The sequence below is a fragment of the Mirounga leonina genome, unplaced genomic scaffold (assembly GCF_011800145.1).
Source record: "Mirounga leonina isolate KUSES-001 unplaced genomic scaffold, KU_Mleo_1.0 Mir_98, whole genome shotgun sequence".
NCBI lineage: Eukaryota > Metazoa > Chordata > Mammalia > Carnivora > Phocidae > Mirounga > Mirounga leonina.
Window position 1 is genome coordinate 711,721 of NW_023270921.1, and position 24,364 is coordinate 736,084.

Here is a 24,364-nt window from a genome sequence, read left to right on the forward strand (position 1 = left end):
TAATCTGTGCCCCTGCACAGACCTCTCTAGATTATTGTATGGGCACATGTCTTTACATAGCTTTGAGAGTCTGGATGTGGGGAGCACACAAAGGGAACTTTAAGAGAACAGTGACAAGTGGATCGGCTCAGCATGCATCCCATTTTTGAAAGGAAAGAGAATGGCAGAATGTATAGCGTTCAGTCTATAATGTTCTCATGGACAGACTCCTAGGTCACTTTAAATTGAATTTGAATTTTATTGAATTTTTGAATTTGGACTTTATTGAATTTTATGTGCTTGGCATAGAACACATGAAAATGATTACACATTATAACAAATTACAAAAACCTTTAAAAAGTTTATTTTCTCCCTGTGTAAAATACATTTCTTATAATACTGTATCTGCTCACAGCAATTCCATGTTGGAATTATAGAAACTTAGCCTATTCTAGTGAGTAAAGGGGCAGGTGAGGCTAGGAAGAGAGAGATAGGTAGGGGGCTCATGACTGGGCTCACACAGGGGTCTACCTAACTAGGATCCCAGAAATCCCAGATATAAAGAAATGTTATAGATGAGATATTAACCAGAGAGAAGGGAGCATAACAAATCCACCATGTTTGTTACAAATATAGACAGGATATTCACATGATATTTACAGATCCACCATGTTTGTCTTACATGTTGACAAGATATTTACCAACTTCCCTGGTCAGTTTTCTATAAAAGACCGACCATAAAAGCCTTCAGTGGCAACCCATTCGGGACCCCTCTCACTTTAGAAAGCTCCTTTTCTTTCCTTTCTGTTCTTACCTTCACTTCATAAACTTTCACTTCACCCTTTTGTCCTCGAGATTTATTCTTCGACTGCATGAGACAAGAACCCTGCAGACCCGTAACACTAGGAAACCAAGAAGTTCAAAGAATATGAAGTCTTTCAGTAAGATCTACTGCTAATTTTACTTTCTTGTAATAACTACCTTCTCTTGTACTTTGCAAGTAGGGTGGTGATGGTAAACTCTGTCTCTTTGCCCTAGTTTGCATTTATTTAATTGAAATGACATTTATCTGCTATATCTACTTACAGTCTTTACACAGTCTGAATAAATGGACCAAACATATCCTCCCCCACCAACCCCGCCTTCTTAGTACAGATCAATTGGGTCACCAGCAGTTTCAAACACCATTTCAGTTTTTGTTGTAGGCTTTGATTCATGCTTCACGTCAGTTTCCAGGTAGAGATCTCACTGCGTGAAAGATCCTTAAGGTCCCAGAGATCATTTTGTGGGCTCTGTTAGGTCAAAACTATTCTCATAATAATATTAAGATATCATTTCTCTTTAGGACTCTCGTACCCTTATAAGCCTACCTTGGCATTACTCAGTGACTGTGACACGTGTGATGTCGTAACAACCCGAAGGGAGGAGCAGGTACAGCAATCCAACTATCTTCCATACAGCCAAACATTAAAGAGATTTGAAAATATATAAAGCGATGCCATTCTCACTATTTTTTACTTGGAAAATACATTTTTCTTGAGAATAAATCTTTTTAAATTTTATTTTATTATGTTAATCACCATACATTACATCATTAGTTTTTGATGTAGTAAAAACATAAAAAAATAAATAAAAATAAGGCAAGCAAAAAAAAAATGTTACATTTTATGTAATGGTTAACATGATTTTAAATAAATGACTGAATCAATATTTTAAAATTTCTCAGTTCTATTTGTTATTACGAGACATAAAGCCCACATGAAGATTAAAGGTTTTTGGAGTCCTCAGTAATTTCGAATGTGTTGAAATGAAACCAAGAGTTTGAGAACTTCTGCTCTGAGTTTCTTCTACATCTCTTTAACCCTCCCTGTAAATAACCTTTGGTTATAAGGGAATCTTATTTACGAGGTACACATCACATTTTTCTTTCCTATTTCATCCACAAACCCTGTCTCTCTCCCTGTACCCAGCCCAGGTGTGTGGAACATACCCACAGAAGTAACCAACTCAATTGTGCCCTGAGGAAATAAGAAATAAAGAAAAAGGGGTAGTTTAATAAAAAGAGCACAGGATGTAGTCAATAGGTGTGGGCTCTTGTCCTCCTACCAGGAGAGCATGTTAAGGTTCTTTGTCTGTCAAATGAAAGAAATTCATTATTTTCAAAATGCATTCCATAGAACTTCTTGTTCTGAAGATGTGACAATGTTTCCAAGTGGGGAGACTGGGTGGGGAGACTTCTTCCTCCACTGTTTCTTCCAAGACAGAGCCATTTCCAGACTGTCTTCCATAGCAGGATTTGGGATAAGACTTCATCTGATAACAGAGATTTTGCACTAAAAATGTTTGGAAACCACTGGTTTTGATGATTTCTGTGAGCCCTTTCAGCACTAACTTGACCGAAGAGCAGTGGCTTCACTTTAGAAAATGTGTCTACCTTGACGAAGGCAATGCAATTTTGTTATTGGTTCTAAACTTTATGAGTTGAGGTCAGAGTGAATTTGAGATGGCATCTGTGCTCAGGTCCTAAGTGAAGAGGTTGTGGAGAGAATTTTCCTGTGCTCTACTGGTGATCTGTGTTGCTTTGACATATGAACACAACCCTCCAACTGGAATCTCACTCCAACACTTGACTACACCCTCCTTAATGGTGCCACTAACTTCACAGAAGCAATTTTACTTTGATTTGATAGAACATGATTGAGTAGACAATCCAGGAATGTGTCAGAGAAGTTTCTTCACTTCATTGGAGTTAATGGAACATTTGCTTTGCTATTGCGGTGAGAAAAAAAAAAAAAGAACTGTAAGATCTAAATGACTGTTGAAATGAAGGAAATTTTTAGAGCAATAAAAAATTATAGCAATAAAATATTGCAGTGGAATAACTTCTTTCTTTTAACTTTAGGAAGGCTTTCTTATATGTTATTTCAGTTTTATTTTTCTCAGTCAAATATTTAGACAAGATACTATCTGCATTGTCAATGTAAATATTAAGGTGTAGAGATGTGGGACAACTTGTGTGGGTTCACTAGCAAGAGGTACGATGTAAGGATTTTGACACATCTCCTGACTTCTTTGTTTTATGTTCATGAGAATGGGTTTCCTCTGTATTACTAACCATACCAAAGCTAGGAAGTGGTTTAAGAATATGTTTTTACAACATGAAGTATTTCCTGAAGGAGCCATTCTCTTGGGCAGAGAGAGCACTTGTTTTCATCTCTGCCCAACCTCCACCCCCAAAATCCAGCTCCCTCTTTTCTTGTCAATAAGCATCTTATACATTCTAGGTGACATAGTTTAAATAAGCTATCATTGCCATTTTCACAAGACAAAGGTTGTGCCTTTTCACTTCCATTTTATAATTTTAAATGTACTTTGAAAAGCTCTAGCACTTGCAAATGCTTATAGTTGAAAAAGTAAAGAAATGCATGAGCCTACTGTCTTAGGTTCCATTTCATTGTCCAGCAGACATTCCATGCTGATTTCAAGTCCAGATAAAATAGTGTTTGAATTCAATTTCTCTGGAATTTGAAAAGTTGCTCTTTAAACTCCTATTCTCTGAGATCTTTTAAAAAACAGTAGCACTTTTGTTAAAAACAAAATCACAAGATTTAAAAATCTTTAATGGAAAACAGTTTGCAAGTGAATTCGAGATTTTTCTCATCAATCACCGCTGTGTCACTTTCAAGATGTGTTTTTCAACATAGCTCTCCATAAATTTATGGCATTCTCTGGTTTGATTTTCCTCTCACGTAATGAGGGCTCAATTTTTCACTTGGATCATGAAAAAAAAGTTGAAAGATAAATGACGTTTTAAAATTCTGATTCTACACCATTTGCTGCGTTCCACGGAAACTATGAATGGGTTAGTCATTTTCTGCAATTATTAATGACCTTAGTGTGATCACTTGATGAAAGTCATGCTACCCTAGTCAGTGAGTTTTTGTGCTTCTTCTGAAGTTTTTGTTGTTGTTGTTGCTTCTTTGGACCAGTTCTATGGTGAACTAAATTAGTAAATTTATGTCTGCTATTTCAGCTCTAAGTTACATATAATTCATTTTTGTGTGCTTATCTGGGAACAATCCATTATTGACTTAGTTTGGAGTAGACATAATGTACCAATCTTAGTCATCAGAAATATGTCCTACTTAGAGAAATTTTCCACTCACTTTATTTCTCAAATGCACAGACCACTTTTAAAAGTTCTTATCTACAAACAACAGAGAGGAGTGGTTTCACACTCTAGAATTCATCATAAGCCACTGGAGAATTTGACATATCCTTATACTTCTAACTTATCTGCCTGAAGCAAATTTTAGCATAAACCCTTAAATGATTAAATGAAATTCACTCAACCATTTACTTGCATAGTTTGAAGATTTGTAACACAACGGATGGTTATATTTTGGGAAGAAGAAATATGGCCTCAATGGCTGAACTAACATAAAACAAAACAACCAACTTAAGTTTCTCAAATGCTTCCAAGCGTTTGGATTTCGAATGGGTAAAGGTTACTGCTCTCCTGCTCCAGCTTTATCTGAATTTCTTACTTTTACTTTCTCTTTTCATCCCTCCTCCCCTACCGCGTAATTTCTACCTTCCTTTGGTCAGTTCGCTTCTGTATGTCACGTACACCATTTCTGCCGGAGACCTCAGACTTTTTGGAACAGGGCATTATGCCTTCTTTCCACATTGCTCTTCCTCCCTATTCTAAGAAGATAGAATCTAAGAATGAAAAGTTGAAGTTTATCTAACGAAATACCCCATCATTTGAAAAGATTGTCAGTACTCTAGGAGAAGAACATTGTCACTCTTTGTGGACAAAAAAAAAAAAAAAAAAAAAAAAAAAAGGCAAGAGAAGTATTTCTTGCTCTACAGAAGTAGAGTTTTAAATAAGACTTTTGATTTCCTTTTGCTTTAGTTTGCTAGGGCTACCATAACAAAATACCACAGACTGGCTGGCTTAAACAACAGAAATTTATTTTCTTACTGTTCTAGAGACTAGAAGTCTGAGATTGAGATGTCGGGAGGTTTGGTTTCTTTGGAGGATTTATTTTTTCCTTGGCTTGAAGATGGTCGTCTCACCATGTTCTTACATGGTCTCTCCTCTGGGTGTGTGCCCCCCTAATGTTTCTCTGTGTGTCCAAATTTCGTCTTCTTATAAATCATGTTGGATTAAGGCCTACATCAACAGCCTCATTTTAACTTAATCACTTCTTTAAAGGCCCTATCTCTAAATAAATTCAGGTACTGGGGTAGGGTTTCAACATATAAATTTGGGGGTAACACAATTCAGCCCCTAATACCTGTTTTTTGGTAGAACCTTCTTCAAGTAGCCGTGGTAGATCTGTTGCTGCAGGATCTGGTTTTCTCTTCATATAAACATTAAAATGCCCATTAGCCTTTTCATTATATCTGGATAAGAGTGGCACTATCATCGGAAATTAGATGAGCTTTTCTCTTTGTCCTAGGATTAGGACAATACCCTTAAATTATTCCAGAGGGCCCTGCAGGTATTGTGTTACTGTTCTGATTTATTTTTATTTACTTTAAGTAATACACTATAGTTTTGGAAAGAGGTGTACCCCGCAGGGGGTACTGCTAAAGGTCAGATATTGAAGACTTGTTGGTCTTCTAGCTATTTGCAACATACCAGTTTATAGGCTTCTATATTTGTAAAGGCAGATCTACACTTAACCAGAGGGAGAAGCCAGATTAGAAGCAACTATCGGCTAGGTTTGGTTGTGTATTAGTCTGTATTAGTTAGGGCCTTCCAGAGAAATAGAACCAATAGAGAATCTAGGTATCCATGGGCCTATCTATCATCTATCTTTATTTATTTAAAGGAATTGACTCACATGATCATCAGGCGGGTCAGTCTAAAATCTGCAGGGCATGATAGTAGGCTGGAGATCCAGAGAAAATTTGACATTGCAGTCTTGAATCCAAAGGCAGTCTAAGAATTCCTTGCTTTTCTGGGGACCTCAGTCTTTTCTCCTAAAACCTTCAACTGTTTGGAATAGGTCCACGCACATGATGGAAGATAATCTGCCTTACTCAAACTCTGTTGAATTAAATGTTAATTGCATCTAAAAAAATTCCTTCACAGAGACACCTTGACTGGTGTTTAAACAAACAACTGTGTACCATAGCCTCGCCAAGTCGACACATAAAATTAACCATCACAGGTGGCTTTTAAAAAACAGTGATGACAACTTACTGTGGACACTATGTCCAAGAACATGGCTTATGTTTTTACTATAAGTTAACTGCTTTTAGGCATCTAATGAAGGTAGTGATGTCAACTGATGTGTGATATAGCCATCTTAAAGGGGAAATGATCAGTGCTATTTATCATCTCTTCCCATGCACAGCTACATAAGGCATGCAAGAGGGCCACCCAAAGAATGAGTATGTATTGTGAACTTTCAACTTCCTGATGCAAAGAACCATACTACAGGGCTCTTACTATAGTTTTGCTTTTTGAATCCCCTGTACATCACCCAAGACATGATTTCCACCCCATAACTTTAAGCAGTGCTTCATATTTTGGAGGTAAAGGGCTTCTGAACCCTTTCTTCAAATGAAATTTGGAAACATAAACAAACGAACAATGAAATGGAACAATGACAGTGCTCAGGTGCAAGTGGTTTTCTTCACCACTGGCCCCAACCTCACCGTTTTAACACCATACTCTGAATGTAAGAATATTACATCGTTCACATCCTGGCAATATCAAATCCTCAGAATACAGTTCCAAACCAGGAAAAAAAAAAAAAAAGCTAAAATTTTCTGTGATAACTTGAAAGAGCTATTGCAAATCCCTTGCTCTCTAATTAGCCCTTTATTATTTCAACCATCATGTGTGACCTCATTGGTCTGAACTTGGGTTTCCATTCTTCACTAAGCCCAAATATGAGCTTTCTCAGGCCCTTGCATACAGTATTGTGTTGGTGAACAAGACTCTTACTTGGAAGACGAGTCTATCCAATGGATAGCCTCTATCTAGATCTTCTCCCTCTGACTTAAGGGGAGAAGTAGTTCCAGGAAGATGCAATGAGAAGAAAAATGACAGACAAGATAGAGGTGCAGGAGGTCACAAAACAGAATTACTGCATGGTGAGGGACGTCCGTATTAGTAGCAATGAGTCAAACGAGTTTAATTTATATTTAGTAGCCTCTCTTTAAGAGAGCGGAGGAGTATTTTAGTGACTATTTTAGAGAAGTATTTGGAAAGTATTTCAGAAATACTTTAGAGGACTATTTTAGAAAGCTTCCAAATAGATTATCATTGTTTTGTAAAAGTTTTGGCACACATATGGGAGAAGTCAGTTTAGAGAACTTCATTTACATAAAAATCTAAGAATCCTAATTCTATAATCACGTGTTTGCATTATCTTACAATAATCCACGAAAGTGTGTTGTTCTTTCAGTTCAGCTCAACTTCAGAATTTGAAACACTGTGCGTGGCACTTGCCTTTGAGGAGGATCTTTCACCGTAGACACAGAAAAACAAACATAGTTAGATGGGATAACCTGTCATTAAAATAACAAAAACACCAACAACGATAACCAGAGCTACAGTCACTAATGTCTCCGTGTCAGACGCTGATCTAAGCAGTTTCCAGTAAGAAATTGTTTACCCTCCTCTGAGGCAGGGAACATTCTGCCCATTTACAGTTAAGGAAGCTATGACCTAGGAAGTTCAGGAATTCAAGATGGCGCTGCTAATACCTGGAGAGACAACATTAACACACAGGCAGTCTGGCAACAAACTCAATGCTCCGGGGCTCTGGGGTTTGGAGTGAGCGGCATCCAGAGTTTACTCAGAAAAGCCTTGTGGACACAGTGGGTCTTCATCACTGAGGGAGCGAGGGTGGATGGGTAGTAGGATGACAGGAAGCATCACAATCAGAGCCAAAAACCCCAGAAGAGAAGGTGGAATGAAGGGCTGACGAGGACTCCCAGGGCCGGGGTGACGGTGTGTCAGGGGGAGTTACAGCAACAAGAGGGAGAAACATGGAAGCCACGGTCAGTTAATGGAGAATCTCAAGTTGAGGCCAAGTTTGGCTCCTGATGCAACAGGACTAACTGAAACCCACCGGAGGCTCATGAGTGTGTGAAGTGAACACAGGTATACTCTGAAGACATTGCGGGCTTGGTTCCAGACCCCTGCAATAAAGCATATACTGCAATAAAGTGAGTTGAATGAAGTTTTTGGTTTCCCAGTGCATATAAAAGCTGCATTTACACTCTACAGTCGTCTATTAAGTGTACAACAGTATTATGTCTAAAAAAATGTGTATGCCTTAATTGAAAATTCCTTTATTGAGAAAAAATGCTAGCCATCATCTGAGTTTTCAGTGAGCTATAATCACTGATCATGGGTCACTATAAGAAATATAGTAATAATAATGAAAACCATTGAAGTATTTGAGAATTGCCATAAATGACCCAGAAACATGATGGGAGCAAACCCTTTTGGAAAAATGGAGCTGATAGACTTGCTTGATGCGAGCTTGCCTTCAATTTGTCAAAAATGCAGTGTCTGGGAAGCACCATAAGATGGGCACAACTGAACATGCCTGTAATGGAAATGACTTTGGTAGCCTGGTGCCATAGAGTCTGGGAGAAGTGGCTTCTAGGAAAGATCTGGACTGCCCCAGTGCCTGCCCTGAATGCTGTTTGCTCTGAGAACACAGGTTAAGGTTTACATAAAATTTCTCATAGACTGTGAAGGTCACATTTCCTACACTATATGCCAACTCCCCCAGCCCCCCCCCCCCCCCCCAAGGACCTCAGGGAATGCAAGATATTTTAAATCTTTGAGGCAAACCGCAATAAATAATGTCTTTCAGACACAGGCAAATTATTAGCTGAGGGACAGTCACAGTTTCAACATTAAATTGTGCTACATTCCTTTTAATGATGCTATATTTTTGAGAAGCTGGGTTTTTCAAAGTTGCTGTGATAAAAAGCAAGTAGCAATGAAGAAATCAATATGAAAGGAAATAAAAGGTGGTCGTGTGCAATCTGATGGCAGGGTCTCCAAAGCTATGCAATGCCCCGGAGGCACATACATCCAACCTGTTAGTATATACAGTAGTGGTTATTTAAACATGAAATAAAATACAAATTTTTTTCCAGTTTGTTTGGATTAAACTAGTTAAAAAAACATTAGGTTTTTTTTAACTCTATGGCATTTGATCTTGCTGATGCCATGAAAAAGTTATACCAAAGGCATCATGAACTGAGAAATTTGCAAACCTCTATGCTAGGGATTATGCCAGCTTTGGGTACCCTACCAGTTAAGGAATGGCCTTCAGAGTGTTCTAAATCTGTCATTTTTCACAGGTAATTGCATACAAAGGAAAGTTAGAGAGAGAGGGGGAAAGAGAGAGTTTTATATTTATTTTGGCTGCATTATACTTATTTTTTTTTTTTTCAAAGGACTACTTATTTTAAAAGGCATAATGATGTTTAATCTCACCTCAAAATCTCCTGCCTCTTCCTTCCTGGTTTGCCCCACCTTGGTAAAATGGGATTGCCATCCAATCAGAAAACTAAGCATCATCTTTTCTTCTTTCCTCTCTATACCCCTCCAAAGTGAAGCTCTCACTGGGTCTTGTTGCTTCTGCCTTCAACACAGAGCTCCTGTCCATCCATCTCTCTCTGGCCTCACTGCCACCCCCTTCCCCAAACCACCATCTTTCTTCCCCCAGCCCCAGACGTCTGTAACAGCCTCCCACAGGTCCTTCACCCATCCGTCCTCTTTTTCTGTTCTCAGCAAAACAGCCTCAATAATTTTTTGAAAATATAAAGGGTATCAGCTTATTCCCTTACTTAAAACCTTCAGTAACTTTTCATTTTACTGCATTAAAAAAAATCAAAGCTACTTACCATGACTTAAGCCAATCCCACAACATTTGTCTGTCCTCCGCCTCCCTGACCTCATCCCCACATCATGCCCTCTGACTCCACACTCCAGCACACTGGCTTCTTTCGGTTTTGCTGAGCCTCTGAGCTCTTCTCCCACTCAAGGCTTTTATGCCTCTGTCTGGAACTCTCCCAGCCATTGCCACCGCTATGACCAACTCCTTTCATCCTTTGGGTCACAGCTTAACTGTGACTTCTTCAGCGAAACTCCTTCTCTGACCACAATGCCTTCAGCAAAATCCCTCCACACAATCGAAAGTAGAATCTTTTTTATGGCCTGAACTGATCACAGTTTTTATTTATAGTTGCCCGTTTACTTCTTTATTGCCTGACTGGCCCCTCTAAACTAACTGTAGGCTGTAGAGTAGCCTCCGGGTCTTTGTACTTACCAGCGTAGTACATCTAACACCTAGCTGTGTCTCTGGTATTCCGTAGGCATTCCATAATAATTGTGAAATAAATGAATGATAAATGAACGTGTGAATGGGAAGATGCACTCCACTCCATCAAACGTGTGGGTTGGAATGTGGGAGTGGTCTGTTTGATCTGTCCCACTCTGCTGGCCATTACATCCAGCCCCGTCTTCTTATGGGCCCCACCTTCGTCTACAGAATGGAAAGTGACTCCATAGGGTACAAACCTGAAGGCAAATTTAGGGACACAAACAAGGTAGCAGAGTCCCCTTTCCCCTGAATAACTCTTCAAATCCGTAACATTGTGAGTACAAATAAAAATTTCAGATTGTTTTCTTTGGAACACTTTTTCCTGTCCTAAGAACTTGGCTATTTTAATATTTCTTTTTTTTTTTAAGATTTTATTTATTTATTTGACAGAAGGAGAGAGCCAGCACAAGCAGGGGGAGCGGCAGGCAGAGGGAGAGGGAGAAGCAGACTCCTGGCAGAGGAGGGAGCCTGATGCGGGGCTCAATCCCAGGACCAGGGATCATGACCTGAGCTGAAGGCAGATGCTTAACTGACTAAGCCACCCAGGCACCCCTATTTTAATATTTCTTAAATGGTTTGAATATATACCATATCTAAGAGCTTTCTTGAGCAACTATTTCCTTTGTGCTAAAAGTCTATCTTGATTTTTTTTTTATTTATAGAAGCCCCAGAAATGATGCTCATAGGAATAATGTAGGAACAAGATTTCTTATGATGTTTGCCATATACAGCATTGAGAATGTTGCAAAACAATTATTTCGGTTTTCTGAGAATGAATCTTATCTCCAATTTTTTACGCTATTAAAAATGTCATTATGGTTCTGGAAAAAAAAAAAACTTTATTTGGTGCCTGAAAATGATGGGAAATTTGGGCAAAGTTACACAAGAACTGGCAGAAAGAGATTTAGAAAGTATATGCATTTGCATTATGTGTATTCAAGGTGTTTTATTAGTTTTAATATTTTAGTCTTAGTAAAGCATGTGAGTGTATCATCATTAATTTAGCATTTTGTAAATATATAAACATCTGTTTCCTAAATACTAGGAGTAAGGGTCTAGAGTAAACACTAAAGAGAAAAAAAAACACCTCTAATATCTGGTTTCACCCACTGGGAGTTTACATTCCAACTGAGAAGTTTAGACATGCATATGTACAACTGTACTATGATGTCATTTGTAATAAAATTTATACTTACAGAACTGATAATAAGTACTATAGAAATGTGGGGAAAGAAGGGATTTCTTTGAATTCTTTCTCCTCTCCCCCCCCGTTTTATTGAGGTATAATTAACAAATAAAAATTGTGCGTATTTAAGGTTCACAACATGGTGTTTCCATATAAATATACATTGTGAAATGATGGCCACAATCGAGTTAATTAACACATCCATCCCCTCACATAATTACCTTTTTTTATGAGAACACTTAGGATCTACCCTCTTAGCAAATTTCAAGTGTATAATACAGTGTTATTAGCAGTCACCATGATGTACATTAGATCTCTAGAACTTACTCATCTTATAACTGAAAGTTTGTATCCTTCGACCAACACCTTCCTATTTCCCTACCTCCCAGGCTCTGGCAACCATCATTCCACTCTCTGCTTCTATGTTTGTCATTTTTAGAGTCCATATATGAGTGAGATCATGCAGAATTTATCTTTCTGTGACTGGCTTATTTCCCTCAGCATGATGCATTCCAGGTTCATCCACGTTGTCACAAATGGAGAATTTCTTTCTTTTTTAAGGCTGAATAATATTCTAATGTATGTAACTACCACATTTTCTTTATGCATTCATCCATCAATGGGCATAAATTGTTTCCATATTTTTTGAATTCTAAATTCCTGAGAATGCTATGGAAAAGAGGGGTGTTTGCTGGTGTTGAAAGGGGAGATTTCTTTATAAGTAGGATTTTTACGAGTGTCCTATAAAGAAGAAATGGACAAGGAAATAGCTATCTTGGGAAAGTATGAGCAATGATTGAAGAGAGACAGCAAATGTCAGAGGTCTCTCTTTGTGACCTAAGCTGAAGGATGGTCCAAAGAATGAGCAATGATCTGCAATGGACAACCACCTCAAGTATTGGAGTCCGTCCTTTTAGTGCAAAATATATCCTGGTAGCCCAGTTCCTCTCATCTTTCCTACCCCTTCTTAGCAAAAGAACACTGGGACCTTCCCTAGCACTCTTTTTTCTGCATAGACAAAAAAAAAAAAAAAAAAAAGGAAGAAGTGGAGTAGATAGATGCATCATTAATACCTTCCTAGAATGTAAACGATGTTGTTGGGAAGACACTGGTGTTCTTCCTTCTGACTCTTGCCTTAGACTGTGGCCTGGTCCAGGTTGCTCTGTGATGATTAAAGGTCTGAGAAAAGAATGTCCCTGAGCAGATAACAAGAGTTTCAGTGACAGAGTATCTACCAAGTGTTTTCCTTAACAGCATTTACCCGAAGAATCCTGGATCAGTATCTCTCTGTGGGAGCTTCCACTTATCCTCTTAGAAGATTGTTCTGATTAGGGACAATTGTTTCAGAGGAAGGGATAAATTCAGGTGAAGCTGGTGATAGAACTTAAGACTGCTGACTGCAACTTTTACTTTAGACGAGGGGTAATTTTTTCTTCTATTTTACCTAAAGTATTTTAGATTTAGTAGAAAGCTCGGGGTTTAGCATTTTATAAAGATCACTCAAAATTCAAAATAGACTCCACAAAATAAAGAATGGTTAAATAGCATTGTGCTTGTGCCTTCAGTGTTCAGTTGGAGGATTCGATTTAATCTAAAAAATGCAATTAAAACATAAGTGTTTGCACCCAGTTTAAGTCAATAGACAATAGATGTTACTATGTATAAGGTACCATAAAAATAGCTGTGGAAGATTTGAAAAGTTTAGTGCCTGGTCTCTGCCCTCACTGGGAAGAGGAGACATAATCAGAGGAAATACAAAATATATAAGGCAATATGTAAGCACCAAGTTAAGTGATTCAGCAATTTAAATTTGAAGACTGAAAACCTCATTGTAATTGCAAATTACGTAATTGCATTTTCACGTTTTACAATAAATGAGATGAATTTCTCTCCAGATTGTTCTTTTCCTGGAGAGGCAACTTGGCCCGCAGAGTCCACGCTGAAAGCCGAGCCCAGCACCCCCCAAAAGCACCTGGTGCTCTGAGGCTATGCAGCCCCATTTGCACCCTCTGGGTGGGGTAGACGGAAGAGGTTTGCCCCAAAGAAAAAAGTGGAATATGCCAGTCTTACGGATGTCCGAATTCTGAGCTGAAGAAAAAATTTCCTTTTCTCTGGCTCTACGAAGACAAGTTATCATGTTTCCCCAGTAAACAAATGAGAATTAATTTGGAGGCAATTCCACGCTGGTGTTTAAAGTCATGCTTGGATTTTTAAAGTATCTGGATACGAGGACGCGGTATGGCTCAAATGCAGCTTCAAAGACTCAGAATCTCAGGGTAGATTTTGTAGAGTGGAGAAGATGTGGCTAATTTTCATTACCTAACATACAATCGGTATTGGCTGTGGGGATTTTCTCTGATAAGCAAGAAAGTGAAACGGAGCAAAGGTAGTCCTATGCTCAAGTGATTATACCAGATAAAATTTTCTGGGTGAACTATTTAGCTATTATTTTAAATACTGGGAGGCTAATTTATGTCAGCTTGAGCCCAAGTTCGGCTCACTGCTGGGATTCAGAAATGTTCAGGGATGTCTGATCAGTTGATCAAATGACAGCACACATAGACACATTCACATTCTTTGACTCACACAGGGAAAGAATTTGCCTCAAAATATAGGAAAAGAAGAAGTGGGATGAGCACCATGGTGTCTGACTAGGGGCCCCATAGTGGGCCTATTGGACATCTGCTCTGTCCATGGCCATTTCCCATTTTTTTGAGATTTATTCCCATTTCTTAGAGGCTGATGCACTGCAGACAGATTAGTATTATATAATCCTAGCCATGGCTGATTGGACCTGATGTAGACATTCTACTCAAGGTTGGTCATTCTGATTTTCTTTCCTAAGATCCTGGAATTGAAATTCTAAGATGTCCAGGAACTGTCTCCATAGGACCGAATCATACAAACCATTGAATTGTAGTCACAGCAATATAGTCGGCCAGGTGAAGGAAAAGCAGAAGAAGTTGGTTGGCAGAGGGAGAAAGAAGAGTGAAATAGATACACCAGGAACTCGATGTTACAAGTTGCGCGCCTATGGTTCTCAGGGACAGAGGGTGACCCAAGGGGAAGAAAGGCATTCTCGCACTTAATGCGGAAATAGCCCTGGCGGAGAGAGCAGTAGACTCCGGAGGGCGCAGGAAGCAGGGGCAACATAAGGACACTTGGAATTTACTTGGAGGATCAGGTCAGTAGTTGTGGAGAGGAAAAGTAAGAGTGTAAGACATACATCCATGAGATGAGGAGAGCAGTGAGCCATTGAACATTGGGTAAGTAGAATTAAAGTACCCACGATTGGTTAGGTCCAAGGAAACTTGCAACCATATAAGAGCAAGGGCTATATCTCCAGAGCAGTTGCCTTGCAAATAGGAAGCAAAGAACAAAGCACAATGGTTGTTGTTTTTTTTTTTTAATTTTGTTTTTGTTTTGTTTTAATCCCAGATGGACTTGAATCCTTGAATAAGAAGTGTCCCTCAGTGACTAGGTAGCTTTGGCCAAATCAATTACCTTCTCAGGATCTCATTTGCTCATTTGTAAAAGGAAGCATTTGGACACAATGATGCATGTAGTGTTTTGGGGTCTGAAACTTGTACTTATGTGAAACTATGAATATCTTACAGTGGTTCTCCTCCTTCTTCAAAAGCATCCACAAAAAATATTTTGTGGTAGCTGGTTCATTTATTTTGGTTTTTCCCTATGCTTAGATTTTATTATCTGTATGTGTTTTATTATAAATCAGCATTTGTCACAGTCTTTCTTATACGCTGAAGGGCAAAAGGCAACTTTCCTAAGACAGGATTTCAAAACAATATGTTTTTTACTATAGATTTTAAAAAAGAAACAGTGTGCCGAAATGAATCTTTCCTCTATGAAGTATGGGACCCAAAAGCTATTATAAACTTGCTTCTGGTACATGTCAGTGACTGAACATTGAAAAGACTAGTGTAGCTGTGTTAAAAATCTGATTTGTGTTTGCTGAAGAATTCCAGGGCCCCTTGAGAGGAGACCTTCTGGAAGCTCTTACCAATAGTGGAAATGTTCCCATAGAGGCCTGGGAAATGAAAGGCTGCTGAAGTAGTGGAAGAGAGACGATGATCAATACACCTAAATCTTTGATAGGCTATGCAAGGCTATACCTATCATAAATCCTAGCTTGGCAGAAGAGTCAAAGAAAAAAAAAAAAGGTAGAGAGCCAAGGATGCAGAACAAGATTTCCATTGGAGACACAGAGTGAATCAGAAATAGTGTAAAGACTATCCTACACAGAATTAGTAGGATAGTTTAAGACTAGCCTTAGGAAAACCTGAAAGGAGACAAAGTATATTTGGAAATAGCTCCATTGGGCTCTAAAAACTGCAGAACTTCTTTTCCAAGATACATTTTTTTTTTATTTCTTAAAGCACCATCCTGGATGCTTGGATGTGGCATGAAAATGAATTGCAAAATCATAATCCCTACTGTAGGATGAGAATTCGTCAATATTTCTGGATTACTCTCTTTGCTGGAGCCATGATGCCCATGTATTCTAGAAATACATAGATGTGATGGCAGGTTAAGAACTAGGTGCATTAAGGTAGCAAAGGAAGAAGGCAGAGAGACAGAGAAGGGAAAGAGAAGAGGAAGGAAGGAAAATTTAGAATGCCGAAAAGGTATCAGACACTGCTGGAATATTCATATACGTGATTTAATTTTCACCATGAAAGAGACTGAATATCATGTGGAATAAACACGGGAGAAGAATGGCGATTTTTAAACAATGTGTTGAGTGTTGAGGAGACAATATTACTCTATCCTCAAAGGGTTGCAGGGACAATGATGATAAATGTGTAAGTTTTTGTATACTGCTGGTCCCGGAGTAAGCCTTCCTTACCATCGCAGGTAGCTATGGATTTGCCGATTTTACACACCAGTCACCTGGTAGGCAGAAAGGTTCAGTCCTCTGTCAAAAAATTCCTCGGTTTACGATCCAAGCCAGAGCACTTTGACTTACGTGGGACTTTGATCAGTGAAGGCAGAGCTGAAGCAGGCAGAGTAGAAATGGCATGTCATTTGTGGTACCTCTCTTCTCTTCACCACATCTTGTTTGGTCCACTGGTCCTCATGGAGCTGGAAGTATGCTAACAGGACTGTCCCCTTGGTAATGGCCCTTGAGTGACCCCTCTCCTTCTTCCAGCTCCCTTCACATTAACCTGTGAACTAGTCCCTGACTGAATGCTCTCTCATGGCAAACTTGAAAAGGCATTTTATGTTAGGACATTATCCTATGATAATGATTGGAGGGGCTACCACCTCAGCCTCATCCCGGCTATTATGATAATTCAAAATAAATTTGTACGTTCTTGAAAACTCCCAAGTTTTGCATTCTCATGATACATCCTCATTCTCCACACACAGGGTTATTCACCAGATCACACAGTCACCGAGAGAGATGGTTGGCTCACTTGCAGCTCACAGCCTGGGGGAGTTGACCTTTGGACCAAGCTGGACTCCTGTATGTAGCTGTGTGGTCCAGCACTGGGTTCAGGGTGGTTTTCTCCACCTCAATCAATTAATTACTGTTTCCTGAGTATCTCCTAGAAACTCAAAATTAGGTAATAGAAAAACATAAAACAACCTTGAGGTTGGCCTCAAGGACTTTCTGTATAGAGTATCTAAAAGAAGGTCAGGGAAAGTTGGAGGAAAGTTTCTAACCATCTATGAGTGCTTGTTGCTCTCTGTCAATTAACTCTTCATCTATAAAACTGATCCAAGCAAATCACCCAAAAAATGGTAAAGATTTTTGTTTGTATTAGGTATTGTAGCCACACAGAAAACATTAGACCAAGGGAAATCTAAAGGATCAATAAAAAATGATTCTGGATTCCTTTTCTGGCCTTTCACACCTCCTAACAGAAAAAACAGAATTTTAAAAGATCCATCATTGAAATTGCACCTTAAAACATAAGACCTAGATTCTGGTTTGGTACCCATCAGCGAGTAACTGTGTGATCTTGCATAAGTTACTTAACCTCTCTGGATCTTGGTATTCTTTTCTATAAAATGAAGGGGTACCACGTGTGAGAAATTACATGCTGATAAGATCTTTCTTTCAGCTATAACTATGGGCTCCTTTTTTAAAAAAAAAGATTTTTAAAAATTTTAAATTATCATTTTGACAGGTGGGTGGACTTGGCTGCAAGGGCAGCCTCCAGTCTTTACTGAAGTTTTGGGCTTCTGCAACTGCAGAGGGCAACTGTGGGCTTTGCAACACAGAGGGACTGGAAGGAAGGTCCCTCTGGTCCCTCCAGTGGCCCGTGAGACAGTCCTTAAACTTATGGGCCCCAGCCTACACCTAACAGTGATCACAGCTTAATGCAAATAGATTGAGAGCCACAGAGAGTTTCATTCCTAGCTCTGATGCTAATTTGAACTGTTACTTAAGATAAGTTACTTACACTGTCAATTTCACATTTTCCCCCTTGACCAAAAGGGAACAATAATACTGGTTCTAATCACTTCATTGGATTGTGTGTGGGTCACCCCACACCCCCCGCACAGTACCCAGATATAAAATGCCTTCAACATCGTTGGTGGATGGTGGTGGTGGTGTGGTTTGTGATGACAGATCTTTGTTTAGAATATATATGTCACTCACGGGCCTCTCCGCCTGATTAATTTTCAAGGACCACTCGTGGTCTGCTCAAAAACCTTCTGTAGCTGCCCGTGCTTGACGAAGGCCATCTCAAGGACCTGGGGCCTCAGCCTGGTTCCTGTGAAGGCCCGAGAGACCGGTTAGACTCAGCAGCTCAGCAGTTTGCCGCTGTCTACAGCAAGGCCTCTGCACTTCCTTTTCTCCTCTCTGTTTCTTTAGAGACTTCCCTGAGGCTGTCTGCGGACCTAGCACATTAGCCTGGGATTCTGATCCCTTCCTATTGCATTCCTGCATCTGTCCTCCACTGAAGAGCTGCCCACCTGACGTTGGTGCCCCCACTGTCAGTAGGTTTCCTCTCCGGCCTCCGTCCCTGTTGCTTCTGCCCCTGCAGCTCAGGCCCGTGTGACCGACGACCGGGCTCCCACTGTCCATCAGTGCTGCAATCTCAGCACTGAAGCCCCCAGCTGCTGTCCCCTGTCTTCGGCAGGCTGACCCCCATCTCCTCCAGCCTTGTCGCCTGCCTCTCCCCATGCTAGCTTACTGCTCATGGTGAAATGTAGAAAACCTGCTTAGAATAATCTCTGCCTTCCCTCCCCTTTCGAACCGCTCTACATCTTTGCCGTCTTGCAAGGTGTCACCAAAACTCCACCTGCTCTGGAAAGCCTTCCCTTGCTACCCCGCTCAGACATGGCAGCCTGGTGTTCTCCTGCCAGCAATAATTTTTATCCTTTGCACTCCACTTCTGACACTGAATTGCTGTCACAGCTGACGTTCAAAGGCAAGACTTGAGTCTGGCTACAGACTTTGTAAATCCTACCATTGACACCTTTCCCTAAAGCTCGACTAAAAAAAATATTGCTTGCAACAAAAGGTTGTACAGAGTAAAAATACTGAATAGTTTTGTTTTAGTTGATATATTTTTTTTTATCAGACCCAGAAGTGATGAAGTGATGGACTAAACACAGTCACGATCTCTTTCCAAACTGTTGCCAATAGTCTTCACCCAACTACCTCAAAGGATTCTTCCAAACCCAAGCAAAGGGAGAGGGAAAGAAGGCAAAAGCAATGCCGACGGTAAGTGGTGGCTGTGCTTTCGCTTCCTGCTTAAATGCCTTGAGACGAACCCAGGTGTGGATTACTCAACTGCTTCTTTCCAGGGACAAGGACAGGTTGTATGAAATTATTCGATATGCCCTTCCCTTTGAATGTAGGGGATGCTGTGACTGCCTTGGTGTCTTTGTTCATTCCGGCTGCTATAGAGCAAGATACTGTAGGCAGGGAGCCTTGAACAATGGAAATTCATTTCTCACAGTTCTGGAGGCTGGGAAGTCCGAGAGCCAGGCATCGGCGGATTAGGTGTCTGGACAGTTCATAGACTGCCATCTTTTTGCCGTGTGCTTGCGCGCATGGCAGAGGGAGTGAGGGAGCTCTCCGGAGTCTCTTTTAAAAGGGCACAAATCCCCTTCAGGAGGGATCCACCCTTATGACCTAATCACCCACCTCCAAACATCATCACACTGGGGATTAGGTTTCAACATATGAATTTTGGGAGACACAAACATTCAGTCTATAGCGCTTAACCAAATGAATACAGCAGAAGTAACCCTGGGCCACTGTCTGGGCTAACGCTTTCAGAGACTGGCGACCTCTACTATCTCTTACACTCACATCTGAGATTGAGCTATCTTATGAGACAAAGCCCAAGCAGTCCATGGAGAAGCCAAAGGGAAAGAAAGAGTGGCCCTCAAGGGAGTTTCCAGCTGACAACCAGTGCAGACTCCATGCAGATGAGCCGTTATGGAAATGAACCCTCCAACCCTGGTCAAGCCAGTCCAGCAGATGCTTCCAGGAACAGAAATGAGCAGTCCACAGAGACCCCTGTCCAAATTACATATATATATATATATACTTTTTTTTTTTTAATGAGTAATTGTTGTTTCAAACCACTAAACTTTGGGTTGTTTGGTAGGTAGTTATAGCCAAACAGAATATAGTTAGAATGAGTTCCTGTCTTTCTGATTGAAATTAGAGTTGGTTGAACTGACCTGGTAAACTTCATGATTACACATTGCACAGAAAGTTCTACCAAAAATGTGGATGTACTTACATCCAGAATTTTTTTTTTAAGATTTAATTTATTTATTTGACAGAGAGAGACACAGCGAGAGAGGGAACACAAGCAGGGGGAGTGGGAGAGGGAGAAGCAGGCCTCCCGCTGAGCAGGGAGCCCGATGCGGGGCTCGATCCCAGGACCCTGGGATCATGACCTGAGCCGAAGGCAGACGCTTAACGACTGAGCCACCCAGGCGCCCCACATCCAGAATTTTTGCCAAAAAAATAAAAAAAATAAAAAAATAAACAATGCTAAAAGCACCAGCTCAACTTTTTTAGTGAAATGATTCCAAAATGACACTGCTTTAATTCCTCATGTGTATTCTACAAGTTGGAAGGAGAGCATAAATGCCATTAAATGATGCCTGGTCTAGATTTCGCCTTTCCTGCCATGATGAGGCTTTAACACAGTAAGCCATTAGAAATGGGGTCTAGGGCACTCAGGTCTTAGGTTGGAGAGAATGTTTAGATATTAACAATATTTCTACCCTTCCAGGACCTGGTGGAGAATGTAAGGATTCAGTGGCAACCTATATTCATCAAATACTTAGTAAGCTTTGATTACACGATTATGGGTGAGGCACCATGCTGAACTTTGAAGGTACAGTGGTGACAAAGAAGATACTGTCCCTGTTCTCATGGAGCTTACATTAGGTGGGAGATATGAACAATCAATCAATAACCACATACCAAATAATTATACCACAACAATTTTGCTAAGTGCCATGGAGGAAAAATACAGAGAGAATCAGAGGGCACATTGGCAGAATCTAACTGAACTTGGCGGTAAAATATATCCTCCCTGGGAAGTGGCACAGACTGAGATCTAGGAGTGGGTAAAAATTTGCCAGGTGGAAACTGGAATTTGCCAGTGAGAGAGCCACTCCTGTGAGGTGGGAAGGAGCACGGGGATTGGAGTAACAGAGAGAAGCTGTCTTCCCAGAGCACACTGACCAAAGTGGGGAGTAATGGGGATGAGGCTGCCTAGGGGGTTAGCAGCTGGACCGTGCAGCACTTTTAGGCCATGATAATAATTTTTAATTTTTAAATTAAATTAAATTTAATTGAAAATTAAAATTTAAATAATAAATTTTAAAATTAAAGTTTTTAATTTTAATCTGAATAGTGAGGTGACATCCATGACAAGCTTTAAGATATGAAATGATCATAGTGATTTTTTTAAAAAGATAAATCACAGAAGGAACATTTTGGGGGTGACATAAGAAGTGAACTAGATATTTCCTTTAACAAAGGAGGGTTCGGGGCACCTGGGTGGCTCAGTGGGTTAAGGATCATGCCTCAGGTCATGATCCCAGGATCCTGGGATGGAGCCCCAGGTCAGGCCCTTGGCTCATCAAGGAGCCTACTTCCTCTTTCCCCCCCCCTCCCCCCGCTCATGCTCTCTCTCCTCCCCCCCTCCCCCGGTATCTCTCTCTCAAAAAAATAAATAAAATCTAAAAAAAAAAACAAAATAAAAGCCAAAACAAAACAAAGGAGGGTTTGATAGGAGAGGAAGTTGGGACACTGTTGGTACCTGACTTCATCTACCTCATGCCTCTTCCTCAGAACCAGCCTTCACCGGAGCTGACCCCAGGTTCTTCCCATCTACAGAATACCACCTGACTCTGCATCTGTGGTAAGTAAAGACTCCCCTGGGGGCCACAGACTGCTGCAGCTGACCTAGAATTCTCTCTGGCTCTCTTGGGGTGGGGAGGATAGTGTAGCATCCGGCAAGTAGGAAGAGCAGATTGTGAGGTGGCTCTCTTCACACAAAGCTGGACTAGGAGCAGATACCCTTTTGCCCACCACTGAAAAAATAGGACTGATTATCCTGTGGGTGGCATTTTCTTTCCCACAATCAAACTAATCAATGTCCTGCTGTGGTGGCAAGAGACACTAAATTGCTGTGACCGCAGCGCTCTCCCAGAGGAGAGGAAACTGAGCTCCTCCAGTCGGGTCCAGAAATAACTGGCGGTTATGTGCCCCTGGGATGGAGTTGCTGGTCCCAGTGTCCCCACCAAATGCTAACTTAACGATCACACCATGGCTGTCTGCATTACTGGCATAATTTCAGGGAAAAAGCAGCGCTTTGGCCAGAGCAAAAAATGTATTTTAAGAAGCACAGGTTTATACCTGAACTAGGACTTTCGCTTGAACATCTCCAAAAGCACAAAACCCGAGAGAAAATATCTTCCTATATTGTTCATCTTTTTTTGTACTTGAGTATGCCTAACCTCAAATCTGTTTTGTTGTTGTAAAACCAGTATGAGTCTGTAATTATTTTTATATTTATATGTTATATTTCTATCATAATTTTATAAATTTTAGTCATAATCAAATAAACATTACTGAATAATAACCATATGTCTGAAACTTTACTAGCAATCAATCCTCTTATGCCTGATGGCATTTTAAGAATTAACTTTGTCTATCTAAAACCTCCTTTTCTAATGAAATTATTTCAGCATCGCTTCTGTGTGTCAGGTACAAGGAATATATTTGGGAGCGTGTGGAAGGATGCGTGAGCTTCACCACATAAAGTTTTTTCTTCTGAAGTCTTGAGGTATTTTCTTTTCTGGTGGCGTTTATAAATCTGCTGTTATTGTAAGTGTGCTATTTTGTGACCATCCTTCCACAGAAATATTTTGACAATCAACTAACAGTCTACTTTCCATGCAGACATTCTAGAATCATAAAGACCACACCTTAGATGCTTTAATATTACTCTTCATTTTCAAGGGACCTTACGATAATAGTGCGATGCCTAGAACATAGCCCTTAGAATCTGAGATTTCTGAGAACTTCTCCCAATAACGTTCTTTCACTTTTCATATCTAGTTCACTGGGGATTTTCCAGTCCTGCCGTAGCTCTTACCACCCCTCATCTATCTGGCTTATGGAAAAGGCACTGCAGGATGCCCCTGCCTCCTTATCCAATCTCATGAAACCTTCACCGCAAATCTGTTGTTAATGGCTCCCCCCACTGCCTTTTATAACTATTTCCAATTCTGTAGCTTAACCTTCAAGTCCCTGTTAACTGGCTCCCACAGAACCATCGTCTGCTGTTCCTCAAAGGGACTCTTCTCTTTTTTTCCCCTCATTTTCCCCATTGCTTCTGCCCCCCACATTCCCCGTACAAACATAAAATCCCTATTCATGTCAGCTGCATGATTCTGTTCGTGATACTTCTCTCCAAGCACAGCTCTCTTTCTTTTATTCCATTATTTAAAATTTTGAACTTAGGTGTCTCTCTTGCTAAAGGCCCACATCGTATATGAAGCCTTATGAGATGTGTTAAAGCCACATAAGCAGTGAAGGAAAACATAAGGTGTAAGGAGATCACAAACGAGAAGCCAGCCGTTTGGATCACAGACTCAGGAGAAGGCTCAGCCGCGTATCGCTGCACTTACTGCTCAAGTCGGCGTGAGGTACGAGGCAGAACACGGAGACATTGTTTGGACCTTTGCCCGGAGCTCAGTGCAAGTCCCACGCTGTGTAGCCAGGTGATTCTTCCCCGCGCCAGCAGGATCCTGGGGATTCTGCAGAAAAATTGAACGAGAGGGGCTCAGGACCAGGGGCCACCTGGCACACTGAAGGGAAGAAAGAGGCACCACACTGAAAAGAGGAGAATGAATTGAAATTCTACAAACTGAAATGAAGCTTCAGCAACCTTGTATTCCTCAATTTCAAGAATACTGTGACCCAGGCACATATCCCAGCCAGAGGATTGCAAGTTTCTTCTTTGGAAAAGCCAGATAACCTCAAAGGAAAAAAGAAAAAATCTATTGTTACTAGTAGTTGGAAAAATCCCCTGAGAAAATGGTCAGATCTCTACCATTTCCTCTGTGGTGAAGCTCACCAGTTGCAAAGTCCTGCCCAAGCACAAAGGGTTTCAGATTCACGTTTTATTAATTTTAAGAAAGTCCCTTCTTGAAAGACAGAGATGAAAACAACTATAGACAGGAAAAGGAATTTGAAGGAAACAGAGATAATGCTGGGAATATAAGGGTATATCAGAATTATGGTCAGTTTCCTAGGAGACAAAAGAAGGTATTTTACTTGTTGAATAATAGAAGGCTATTA